The 13189-nt window shown below is 38.0% G+C and overlaps 1 long non-coding RNA gene across 12 annotated transcripts; it reads left to right on the top strand.

The window, feature by feature from the left end:
• Positions 1 to 552: 552 nt before the first annotated feature.
• LOC113358272 lies at positions 553 to 6919 on the top strand. 12 transcript variants are annotated; one of them, XR_003364383.1, is made up of 8 exons: positions 553 to 942; positions 1924 to 3470; positions 3564 to 3644; positions 3884 to 4806; positions 4948 to 5049; positions 5652 to 5906; positions 6434 to 6506; positions 6825 to 6919. It is a non-coding gene; the product is annotated as an uncharacterized LOC113358272 (long non-coding RNA). The 12 variants fall into 12 exon arrangements; XR_003364387.1 differs by lacking the exons at positions 6434 to 6506; positions 6825 to 6919 and having other exon boundaries at positions 1924 to 2027; positions 2611 to 3470; positions 5652 to 6114; XR_003364386.1 differs by lacking the exons at positions 6434 to 6506; positions 6825 to 6919 and having other exon boundaries at positions 1924 to 2031; positions 2611 to 3470; positions 5652 to 6114.
• Positions 6920 to 13189: the final 6270 nt, after the last annotated feature.

Raw genomic sequence — 13189 nt, 5'->3', positions numbered from 1 at the left:
ACCTATAACCAACCACTATTCCCTTAACCACCCCAAATAAGAACCCTAATTTCAGAAAAAGGGAGTTAGAATTGTGTGGAGACCGTTAAATTGAAGGGGAAATAAATTATCTCGTTGCACAAAATAACATACTATTGATACAGAGATATGATCATTTTCATTTATTTTTTTTTCTTTTGATTAAAGATCAATGTTATTTGCAAATGAGGGTTTATTATTTCTTAAAAGAGAATGAGTTAGGAGTGAAATCTCTCAAACTCCCCCAAACTCCCTCTAATAAACTCTCTCAAACTCCCTAGTCCCTACACTCCCCCAAACTCCCTGAACTCAAAAACACCAAACTCTCTCAAACTCCCTACACTCTCTCAAACTCTCTCAAAATTCCTGAGATTTAAAATACACTCAACTCCCCAGAAATCACTGAGGACTAACCCCCTGTAAAAGAGAATAAGTTAGGAGTGAAATCTCTCAAACTCCCCCAAACTCCCTCTAATAAACTCTCTCAAACTCCCCTAAACTCCCTGAACTCAAAAACAACAAACTCTCTCAAACTCCCTACACTTTCTCAAACTCTCTCAAAATTCCTGAGATTTAAAATACACTCAACTCCCCAGAAATCACCAAGGACTAACCCCCTGCTAGGTTTTCTTCTCCAAAAAACAACTAAGAAGAAACCCTAGGAAAAACAACTAGCCAGGAGTAGAAGCCTTTATTTTTTCCTCGAACTGATGTTCATCGACCAACCATCTCTCGCCTCTTTCCTTTTCTACTCCTCTTCGGTCTCAATCTATCTCACGATTTGTTTGATCTTATCTTGCTCTTTTTTTTTCTCCCTCCGATTGTTATATATTTACAGGAACTGATGTTGTAGAGGGACGTGATCTTCTACCCATCCTATCTCATTTTGGTAATCTAATGGAGCACATAACCAACTTTCATCAGGTAAATTAGGGTTTACTCATGCGTTAATTGAAGGTCTCTTGATCTTTTCAGCTCATTCCGGTGTTCATTCACTTCTCTAATTCTATCTTATGCTTTCGCTTCTTTTGTTTGATCAGTGATCTGTTTGTTTGTGTTTGATTTATCATTAGAAAAATTCTCCACTAAACGAAGCTAATTCTCCTAACCCTAATTGCATCTCTTAAAACCAAAACTAACTCCGCCTGCTCCTGATATTTTTACATGCTGGTAATAGCGGTTTTGTATTCCTCTAATCCCACTGTTTAGACGATGCCGATGGAGATTGGTGTTTGTTCATACCATCATGCACAGTAAATGGTATTAGCTTGGTATCAATGTTCCAAATATGATCAGGCAACAATCTAGATTTTATGCATAAAGTCAGCGAGTGTTCCAAATAGACCATTTACCTGTGTATTTAGAGTGTGCGAAAGGGGTACGTAAGACGCTTGATAAAACATCTATTATATGTCAAGAGTTGTTTTATTTTTTGGAAAAAAGGGCCATCTTTGTTTATCTGTAATTGTTCATCTGTTCATCTAACAAATGCGAGTTAGCAAGTTTTGGTATTAAATGCTTTTGAATGGCTAGGGTTTTAGTATAAAATCTATTTTACAACTCTAACTGTAGACTGATGTTCATCTTAAGAGAACTTTTGTCAAAGCATCATTTGTGCTCGATGATTGTTTATCATTGTCTATGAGTTTTTACCTTTATCCATATTTATCTATCTGTACTTGAATCTCTAATTATATCTTATGCTTTCGCTTCTTTTGTTTGATCAGTGATCTGTTTGTTTGTGTTTGATTTATCATTAGAAAAATTCTCCACTAAACGAAGCTAATTCTCCTTACCCTAATTGCATCTCTTAAAACCAAAACTAACTCCGCCTGCTCCTGATATTTTTACATGCTGGTAATAGCGGTTTTGTATTCCTCTAATTCCACGGTTTGGACGATGCAGATGGAGATTGGTGTTTGTTCATACCATCATGCACAGTAAATGGTATTAGCTTGGTATCAATGTTCCAAATATGATCAGGCAACAATCTAGATTTTATGCACAAAGTCAGTGAGTGTTCCAAATAGACCATTTACCTATGTATTTAGAGTGTGCGAAAGGGGAGCGTAAGACGCCTGATAAAACATCTATTATATGTCAAGAGTTGTTTTATTTTTTGGAAAAAAGGGCCATCTTTGTTTATCTGTAATTGTTCATCTGTTCATCTAACAAATGCGAGTTAGCAAATTTTGGTATTAAATGCTTTTCAATGGCTAGGGTTTTAGTATAAAATCTATTTTACAACTCTAACTGTAGACTGATGTTCATCTTAAGAGAACTTTTGTCAAAGCATCATTTGTGCTCGATGATTGTTTATCGTTGTCTATGAGTTTTTACCTTTATCTATATTTATCTATCTATACTTGAATCTCTAATTCTATCTTATGCTTTCGCTTCTTTTGTTTAATCAGTGATCTGTTTGTTTGTGTTTGATTTATCATTAGAAAAAATTTCCACTAAATGAAGCTAATTCTCCTAACCCTAATTGCATCTCTTAAAACCAAAACTAAATCCGCCTGCTCCTGATATTTTTACATGCTGGTAATAGCGGTTTTGTATTCCTCTAATCCCACGGTTTGGACGATGCAGATGGAGATTGGTGTTTGTTCATACCATCATGCACAGTAAATGGTATTAGCTTGGTATCAATGTTCCAAATATGATCAGGCAACAATCTAGATTTTATGCACAAAGTCAGTGAGTGTTCCAAATAGACCATTTACCTGTGTATTTAGAGTGTGCGAAAGGGGTACGTAAGACGCTTGATAAAACATCTATTATATGTCAAGAGTTGTTTTATTTTTTGGAAAAAAGGGCCATCTTTGTTTATCTGTAATTGTTCATCTGTTCATCTAACAAATGCGAGTTAGCAAGTTTTGGTATTAAATGCTTTTCAATGGCTAGGGTTTTAGTACAAAATCTATTTTACAACTCTAACTGTAGACTGATGTTCATCTTAAGAGAACTTTTGTCAAAGCATCATTTGTGCTCGATGATTGTTTATCGTTGTCTATGAGTTTTTACCTTTATCTATATCTATCTATTTATACTTGAATCTCTGCCCCTAATCTTTGCTGCATAACCTGTGGATGTCATAGTGCACTATGTAAGCATTCCTATTCATGCCAAAACAGAACAAAGCCTTTACTTATTTGATGTGGCTTATTTGTGATTTATTGTGTTAACTTTACAATGGGGTTTTATTTTCATGATTACAGGAAAGGGCAGATAACGCTCAACCCACAAACCTACAAATATGTTAGCCTTACTAGGTTAACTGTGTAGAAATTTGCCAATGATTTTCTCCCAAACGATGCAGGAGCGTAAGAGTGAAAGTCACCCTTTGGGAGACGTCTTACTGCGTGCAGACTATAATGTTAAAGAGTATGTGAATAGCCCTTGGGCCAACGTAGTAGCAGTTGACTTGGCCTTTGTGGATAAATGTCAAGGTATAGTCCCTTTTTTTTCACTCTGCTTCTTATTTATTTTATTAAAGGAAAAACTTGGTACGACATTTGACAAAGGAACTCTCACTTTTGCAGGGAAGTATACGAAGTATACATTATCATCTGCAAGTTAACATTTAATCTTGATGTACCTGAACTTGGAGGACTGCGAGAGAGGTATACATTAGGGTCCCTCTACTTTTTAAGTGGCAATCCGAAAATATTTGCATGATTTCTAAAGTGTTTTTTTCATTATGATTATAGTATTTGCAACATGAAGCACTGTAGCGGGATATACACATTCTGTTTAAGTGTTTAACCTTGCACATATCTTATATTTTGACTACACTGAGGCATTTCAAGTCTTTCTTAATAGAATCCTTTTGAGTATTTATGAATAATTTACCTTGAAACAGGTTGATCGAGTGTATTTGAGCACGCCTACAAAGATTGCCATCATAGACCATGAGAAGAGAAGAACCTTTGTACTGAGAAAAGAAAGCATGCCTGATGCAGGTTCATTTAATCTGATTGGTTGGCACCATTATATCTTTTCTGAGTTTAGGGTCTAAATGGTGATTGGTCCATTCTCCGCTTTTTAAATCTTTGGCATTGCAGTTTCTGTAACTAAGACGCGCTGTCAATGGGTTTGGACAACGATTTATTTTTTGATTTTTTCTGCTACTTTATTCTTATACTTTTGGTTTTGATGAAGTTGGTACCATTGGTTCACTAGAAGAGAAAACAAGGAGATGGGTTTGTTGTTGATGTTGGTTTGATTTGGTGGTTGTGAAATTTGAGTTGTAGTGGCGACTGAAGCTGATTATGGTTATCCCAGGAAGTGGTGCAGATGGTTTGGTGATGTGTCTGCTGCTACGGTGAAGGTTACCGAGGCTGACAATGAAAATAGAAGAATGCTTTGGATTACTGCAATCGAAGAATGAAGTTGCTACCGTGATTAGGATGGTTTGATTAATGTTTGGTTATTTCTTTGGATTTCTACAGTGGTTATAGGATGGTTTGATTAATGTTTGATTAATGCTTTGGATTTTCGAACACTAAAATATTGTTTCTCCTCTAAAAATTTTGTTGTCTTTGATTACTTCACTGATGTATTTCCCTTTGATGATTGCAAATAGTTCTTCTCTTTGTATTACTAATTTTGTGAGTGCTTTTTGGTATGAAGCCATGAGTATCAATATATATATAAATGTATGGCAAGGAAACAGATGTACAACGTGGATTGTAAGATGACTTCGACAAGAATAGGTATTTGCCTACTTGGAGCTACAAAAATGATGTTTATTCTTCTCTGGTGTCAAATTTGTTGGGACACCAGGTTAGTAAAATATAATGGCGCTGTAAAATCTCTCACAATTTTGATTCCAGATATAAGTTTCTTAGCGGTTAGCACTGTGTTCATTTTTGGATTTATTTGGAATTTCTTAGCAGTTTGCACTGTGTTCATATTTGTTTTTAGGAATCAACTTATCGAGCTTTAATTGTTTCTGGAAATGCCAAGCATCAAATCATCACAAATTGTCACTTTGTGCTACCATCGATCACTGAGGTTAAGATTCAGGTAACTAATCATCTTTATTTATTTTTATTTTTTTGTTTTCCTTTTAGTTTTTAGTTTCGAATTTGTGATTTTCGGTTGCAGGGGCTGACTTTGTCATTTTCTTTTCTATGTTGGTAAGTCTTAGGTTATCTACTACAAGTCTGCAACCTAAAATAGACGGCAGGTGACCTGGAGCATGCTCCACAACCTACTTAACAATGTTTCAGCTCATTACCCAGGTCACCAGCTGATGTTTTCTTTTCATGATACAAATGCATGCAGAGTAATTTAGTTTACAGCCTTAGTTATTGATGATCTTATTTTTGTTCACTCTGTTCCTTCTTAAAAACCAATCTTAAGCAACTTTCATAAGTTTGAAGTCTTATGCTAAATGGTCTTTTTCCGTTACTTTGTTTTGCGAAAAATCTCTTACGGCGATGATATATCAAAAATTTTAGATTACGTCAAAGGTGTTTATTCTCAGTAATTTTGCAGCTTTTTTGGTTCCCATTCATGGTGTTTATTCTTATCTCTCATTCGGAATTGTGGATATTGTTATTATAGTGATGTGATATAGCATCAGATTGGCGTGGTCTTTATCTTATTTGTATTTTATTGTGCAGGCTGTAGGACTTGCATGCATCTTTGATCCTGAAATTTAAATGGAATCTCTTCTCGCCGATTTGAAGTGGTTTTGACTCTCCTATATGGAAGGGTTTGACATCCTAAAAGTACTCGCAACTAGGAGTTGGAGAAAAAACCTCTGGATGATGTGAAAGTTCATAGATCTGATCTAGATTTTGTCGACCTTATATGTTTGCTTGACATATTTTGTCGATCCAGATTTGATATATCAGCCACGGCCTTAAAGGTTCCAGGTATACCGGCTGTTAGAACCCCTTTGACACCCATAGTAATTATTAGATAACAATTGGTACATTAAAAGGTGAAGGTTTTTTTTTTTAGTTTTACAACAATATTAAAAGATTACTATATAACTCAGCATACAAAGATTATGTGAGAACAGTTCAATGCACAGTCTTTGTTTTTGTATGCCAATATCGTATATTTGGCTTCTCCTCTTAATTCGTCGTTGAATATTTAACGAAGACTTGACATTCTTACGAGGAAAACACCGATTCTTCAAGAGTTTATGACACATTAATTTGATTCACCATAGTGAAGGGGTTATACAGTTTCATGTTTTACTCAAGTTATGATGTCTCTAGCTTCCGCAGCCTAATTAACCATAACTATTGATGCAGTTATTTTAATATCCATTTTCTTAGTTAATATGTAAAAGATCTGAGTTGGTACTGGTGTTTGAAGTGTTAACGCATCAACGACTTACCTCACTTCTTGGTTGCTGGTGTTTGCTGATCCTTAAGATTTTAACCATTTGCAGTGTTTATAAAAGCAATAGCTTTGCAAACTATGGTGATGCAAGATGGATTTCCTGCGAATTGTGGAAAACTTATGTGCGTAAAAGTTTTTTACCACGTTTTTTTTGCCGTCACATTTGAATTTGGTTAGTGGAGAGAATGCTTCTTTTTTTAAATATCATGAGCTTTATGAGATTATCTGTTAGATGATTGAAAGATGTAAATTTTTTTGAAATGGGATCCTCGGTACTTTGAACGGTGAAACTTTCCTTCTTCTTGGACATGTAGAATGAATCTTCCTAAAGACGCTCATCATTCTACACCCTTCATTGAGAAAGGGGGCATTCAAAAATCCCAACTTCATGTCTTTGGTACAGTTTCTGATTTTCCTGGGGTATTTTGATGCATTTTTAGGTATGTAAAAATTCAAAGCATGCATCGCAGCGAGGCGAAACCGATTCACACCAAATCAAAAATGCATCGCGACATCAAATCAAAAATGCACGACGGGGCGAGGAGAAGCGACATCACAATAAACCAAAAATATGGTTGAAATAAAAAAAAATGATGACAGATGGTTTTCCGGTTCGACCGGTAGGGCACAAAATCTAGCCTACCACTATACTTCCTCATTTATGTTTCACCGTTTATCTTTACTCCACCAGTTCAAAAAAGTTATGGCTTTACCTGATTCTTATGTTAGTACTCTACCCATTTTTAATTATTTTGATATTTTAAAAGTCAATGTTTGTTGTTGTGCTTGATAAGCATTGATTTCAAACAATTGCAAACGAGTAGAACTTATTTCGTATATGATCTTTGTATGGATAATAATTAGGTTTATGAATCTCTAATAGAGATTAATTTTGAAGGTATTTTCTAAGTAGGAATTTTTCAAAATCTTATGTATTTGTTTTGTTTTTTGATTAGCATATTGTTTCTCAGGTTTTGGGGCGAAAAAGACTAGTGAGCTAAAATAAAATCCATCATCATCATGTGTTGAACAAGTATAGAACAATCTACTGATTAATGGATGCGTAGGGATTCCTGTTCATGATAGGGACGGGGCGAGGCGAAGCCGAGCTTTACCAAATCAAAAATATGGTTAAAAGAAAAAGATGCACGGGCACAACTATGCCATTATATTTGCAGTTGTAGATTGAATTGGCATAGCAAGTTTGCGGAGCCGTCCGGGCGTAGCACGGGCACAAAATCTAGTCCTTATTTTAATGTTTACAAAATATTGACTAATTGAGCACACATGCTCATTCCTTCAAAAATCAAGAATTTCAGTCAAGATGAAATTCTTCTGAAAATTCACAATGTTGTTCAAACGCAATCAGAAAATACTGAAACTCTCAGTACGGAAACACAGACACCATGGTAACACGTGCATGCCTGCTTGACCGACCAGGGTCATCCCTAGGGCTTGCACAAAGTCGGTCCCACACGTTTTCATAATTCTGACCTAATTTGCTCAATTGCTCATATTGGGCCCAAATTCTCTCCAACCAACCTGGGGATTGCTCAAACGACCAACAGCTGGTCCCGTGACCACCAAGAACTGGTTTCATGCCCTCTTGGTCGGTCCCCATCTTCCATACTTAGGTTTTATCACCTAATGTTGAATCCAGCAATATTTCAATAAACGATGAAACCGGCATTAAATCATCATTCTTTCACCAACCCTCGAACTGAGGACCCTGGTGCATGCTCACTCGAGCACTGGGCACCACATGGATGCCCATCATTCCATGTGGTCGGTCCCTCTATCACTCATGACCTATTTTCAGCGATTCATCAATTAACAGATAATTGATCTGAAATTAGGGTTTCGAATAAATGCTCCACGAATCATCATTCTGAGCAAGATTCAAACACTAATGAATTTATGTTAATTCAACAATCAACATCTGAATTAATCATATAATATTTGGTAATCTACCAATATTTTAATATTTTATTGGGTCATGTCACCAACAAATAATTCGTCGAATTGAGCAATACTTGCTCAGTTGCTCAAATATTGATCCAACTATCAATATTTAGTAATTTATCAGTAATTCGTCGAATTGAGCAATACTTGCTCAGTTGCTCGAATATTGATCCAACTATCAATATTTAGTAATTTATCAGTATTTTTTCGAACTGAGCAATACTTGCTCAATTGCACGTCAAATTATCAATAATCATTAATTTGTCGAATTGAGCAATACTTGCTCAGTTGCTCGTCAAATTCTAAATATTCCGTAATTCTCCGAATTGAGCAATACTTGCTCAGTCGCTTAAATACTGGTCAATAATTCATCACTGAATCTACAATATTGACATCATTTCAGAGAACTACATGTTTGATCCATGAATCACTGAGCATTCATCACTCATGCTCGATTCAACTAAACCTAGACTCACTGTCTAATCAGTCAACAACTGACTAATTAATACACGTCTATCATGCACACTCCAGAGACATCAATCACGTCAAATTGGGGGATATCAATTAGGGTTTTGGTCTGGCGGCCTACATCACGTGAATTCATCCACAACGAGAAATGTGAGTAAGTCGTGTCAACGGTTGATGGAGTTAGCAAAGTAGTGAGTGAATGATCAATCAAGTCTCCGCGCAATCTGGAACTAGTTTCACCACGATCTCATACTTTCCCACTCTTTCACTCAAGAAAACGTCACACTTACAGGGATCAAGGTGTTCACGACTCTGACAATATAAAAAAGTCTCTGAATCCATGATTGAGGACAACGAATGATCACTAGTTATCAAAAATTGTCTATACAGAATTTCTCGAGTAACTACTCTCAAGAATTCATCAATCTACCAGAACTTATTCGAACTTACCAGTTCACCAAATTGCAGAAACCTTCAACACATCCACAATTATTGATCATCATTGATCCCACACAATTCCCAGCTTCCCTCCAATAGATCAACCCATCTCCCTCTTTGCGACCGAATTGACTTTGGAACGGCCATTGACTTGGTTTAGACCGGAGTCATACAAATTGATCTCTCGAATCTAAGCACTCCCTTTTCAGTGCATATGTGTGAGGTTGAACAGTTTGCTCGGTTGAGGAGTCTCGACAACACGCTCGTCTCTTCACTTCCCCGAATAACCAGCGACTCGTTTTCCCACATCCATAGATTGGCGACCACGGTGGGAGATTAATATCTCGGTTGCAATCTCACATTTTCACAAAATGGTTGATCTTAGGTCAGGTTCAGTTACAAATCTTAACAAAAACAACGCTAGCACTAGCAACAGCGGTGGTACTCCAGAAACTACTCGTGCTTCCAACATCGGCATTGGTGACACCACTCCTCCTCAAACCCACATTGGAGACAATCCCCTCTTCAGCCGGTCTCCCGAAGAAATCAGAGAAAATGCGCCTATCGTAGATGATTTCATCAGAGTGCAAAAGACTCTTGCCAAGAATCAAACTGACATACCTGCAACACAAAAGGAGCTGTTCGGTTTTCTCAAAACTCTCACTGACAAAATGTCAGAAAAACCTCAGGAAAAGGGAAAAGGTAAAGAACCTGCTTCAACTGACGATCCAGAAGTCATTCCAATGCATACGGTCGACGATAATGAATTCCAGAAGGCTGCAGAGAAAACGTCATCAGGAGAGCCTGCCAATTTCATCACTCATGAAGAGATGGAGCGTTTCATGGAGAACTGTGGGAAAAACACTACGTCCACCGTCCACCATCATCAACCTCCATACCCGGCTGCTAAACAAAGGATTCCTCTCCCAAAGGGCTATAATTCTCCAACGTTCACTCTGTACAATGGAACTAGGAACGCCCGAGAACATGTTTTTCGATTCTTAGAAGCGCTAGGGGATTATGAACACAATCATGTTGTCCGGCTAAAGGAATTCTCAAAATCTCTGACAGGTCGGGCATATACCTGGTACAACAACATCGCACCAGGAAGCATCGCCAATTGGGGAGCAATGGTTAACGGTTTCTACAGGAAATAGTTCTTCGTCTCTGAGCAGATTACTCTTTCTGACTTAGGAAGGATGGCACAGAAGAACGCTGAAAATCCCAATGACTATGTGAAGAGGTTCAGAATTCATGCTTTGGATTGCCATGATCCCAACGTTACTGAACAACAACTGGTGGATTTGTGCATCAACGGGATGATCCCAGTCTACAGAGCTTTGCTGGAAAATCTCTGATTCCATACTTTCTCAGAACTCCATGAAGCAGCCAAGCGATCAGAAACTACTGCACCTGCTTTACTGGAAAGCGCAAAGTCTGCAAGGTCGAGGAATCTCGAAGAACCCGACGCCTAGTCAAAAATCAGTACAATCTACAACCTTCCATGAACGTTGTTGCTGGACGGAGCAAAAGTAAAACCGAGCCACCACAGCACAATCATGGTTCTCATATCTCTCAGGTTCCTCCAGAAGCGCAAAGAGAGGATGAACAATCCTGAAATGCACAAACTTCAACCCTGCATCAACAAATGGAGAAACGATCAGACAGACTCAAACTTCTCTCTTTTGACCGAAGAAGTGATTGAGTTACTGGAAGTCTATATTCAAAATGATGCAACCAAATTTCCATTCACCAGGAGAGAGCCGGCCGAAGAAGAAATAGAGAATCATAGAACTTTAATCTCTCCGAGAAACCTTCCGACGAAGCAGTTCAGTCATTGATCGAGCACATCTGCGAATTGATTTATCTGTCAAGAGCTCAAAAGAAAGACATGCTCACGGCTCTGAATCACATCGTGTCAGCAAATCCATTCCGGAAATACTTCCTGAGCCTTTAGCCACAGACAAAGAGATGTACGACTGGGGACTACTTACCGCAGTCAATCTCCAAAGAAATCAATTTGAGAGAACGTTGATCGATGATGTCACTTATATCAATACTATTCCACTGAAAACCCTCAAAGCCGCAGGCATCACTCGAAAAGAAGCTACTCGCCATCCCATCATCAGAACACTTCGAGAAATTTCGAACTTTGACGAGATTGAAGCAAGAACCTGTAAAAGATGCATAGACATTCATCAAGAGGTTCCTCACTCAGGCAAGTCTCATTTCTTCCGTGTCTATGTCATTTATTTCCTCACATGCTATCCTAGCATGGGGACTCAATTCTGCTAGCAACTCTGCAATACATTATAAATGGTAGATTCACCGCATTAGTATTTCACCAAGTGGTTGAATCTGACATCGCTTCGAATCGAGCATCTCACTGAGGCATTCACTACTGAGAGATGAAGAATCATGGAAAAGAACACTTTGGGAATTTCTCCATAGACTTGTAGGAATGTCCACGAGTATCAGAAATATCTGATGTCTGCACAAGTGTTGAATCCCTCTATCGCAGCGGAATACCGAATCAACAGAAGACACACATGCCAATACGATCAAGCCTAAGACATTTGATGCTTCAGCACTCAAGCATATAAGAAGCCTTCTAATTGTACTCCCAATCAAAGAGTACACCTTCGATAATAACGCCTCTAGCTTCAGCACAATATCTCGATGGTGACACACTGGTTCAACACCTACACGATCAAAGTGCGGCTGAATTACAATCGATAAGTCTTCACTATCCAATGGTAAGACTTCTGAAGCAGATGCAACATTATTCATTAATGGACGCTACAAACTCCTTCAACTCTGCTAAGTGGATGAGGGATGCACTGGGGACTTGATTTTATTAGAAATATCAATTCAAAATATATCAATAAATGTTATCCACATAACAAGTCATTACAACCTGATGTGATTACATGAAACGTCATCAAACGAAACCTCTCTACATCACAAGCCCCTGCACGACTGGGGAACTTCCTCTCTTCACCAATCATATCCAGAATGAAGACTGATGCTTCCATCTACCGCGCAACAACATATATTCCCTGACGAAGCCACTTCACAGTAAAGTCATATTCAGGAGAATTTAGGTTGAAATCCTAGTACACCTTCATCTTAGGAATGCTCAACTCACCAATTAGTTCGTGCATGTAAAGGCTCACTGGATGGAAGACCAAAGACTATCATCTTCGGTCTCTGTAGCAACTCCAACCATAGTATCGGCATCAAAAAGGATATGTGGAGGAAATCCATTCATGGTCTCAGCATCGGCAAGAATTTCTGGAGAAAATTTAATTGTGATCTCAACATCAGTCTCAGGCGCAACATCCGGCTTCATCAACTATCCATTCTCTGAAGCATTACTCTATGGGTTACTTCTTCAAGCCCTAATGATTCATATCAAGAAGTTTAAACATGAAAACATGCAAACATGAATGTCTTCCCAAAGATTACACGACAGACGGCCACCAACCAAAGTCTTCTACAAGATGTTTTCATCACTTCTACAAATGAGATACAACACACTTCAGGCCATGGGTTTACAAAAACGTACCAATTGGTGAGGAGTGGGACAATAATTCCTCAACGAATATTTTCGTCTATGTCACTTCTACAACATACCAAAAGGGCGCATCAATCGGACATACTAGCTGAAAGATATGGCCTTTACCGTCAGGTCTACGAAATCTGAAAAATTTGTACGGGATTACAAATTACAAATGTGCACGCTTCGTTGTCTGACCTCTGCAACTCCAAATTGAGTTATTTTTTGATCATGTGATAACTCAGTCTCTTAGCTTCAAAAGTTGGGGTCAAGCATCGAATTCCGACGTCGTATGAGGTTCCTACAGCTTCCAGAGGATACAACAGGCAAGCAACAATTCTTAGACGGGATTCATAACCTCCACAGTCGATCGATGTC

Source organism: Papaver somniferum, chromosome 3 (assembly GCF_003573695.1).
Source record: "Papaver somniferum cultivar HN1 chromosome 3, ASM357369v1, whole genome shotgun sequence".
NCBI classification, from domain to species: domain Eukaryota; kingdom Viridiplantae; phylum Streptophyta; class Magnoliopsida; order Ranunculales; family Papaveraceae; genus Papaver; species Papaver somniferum.
The sequence above is the reverse complement of the archived record's forward strand: the minus strand, read 5'-3'. Positions and strand labels throughout refer to the sequence as shown.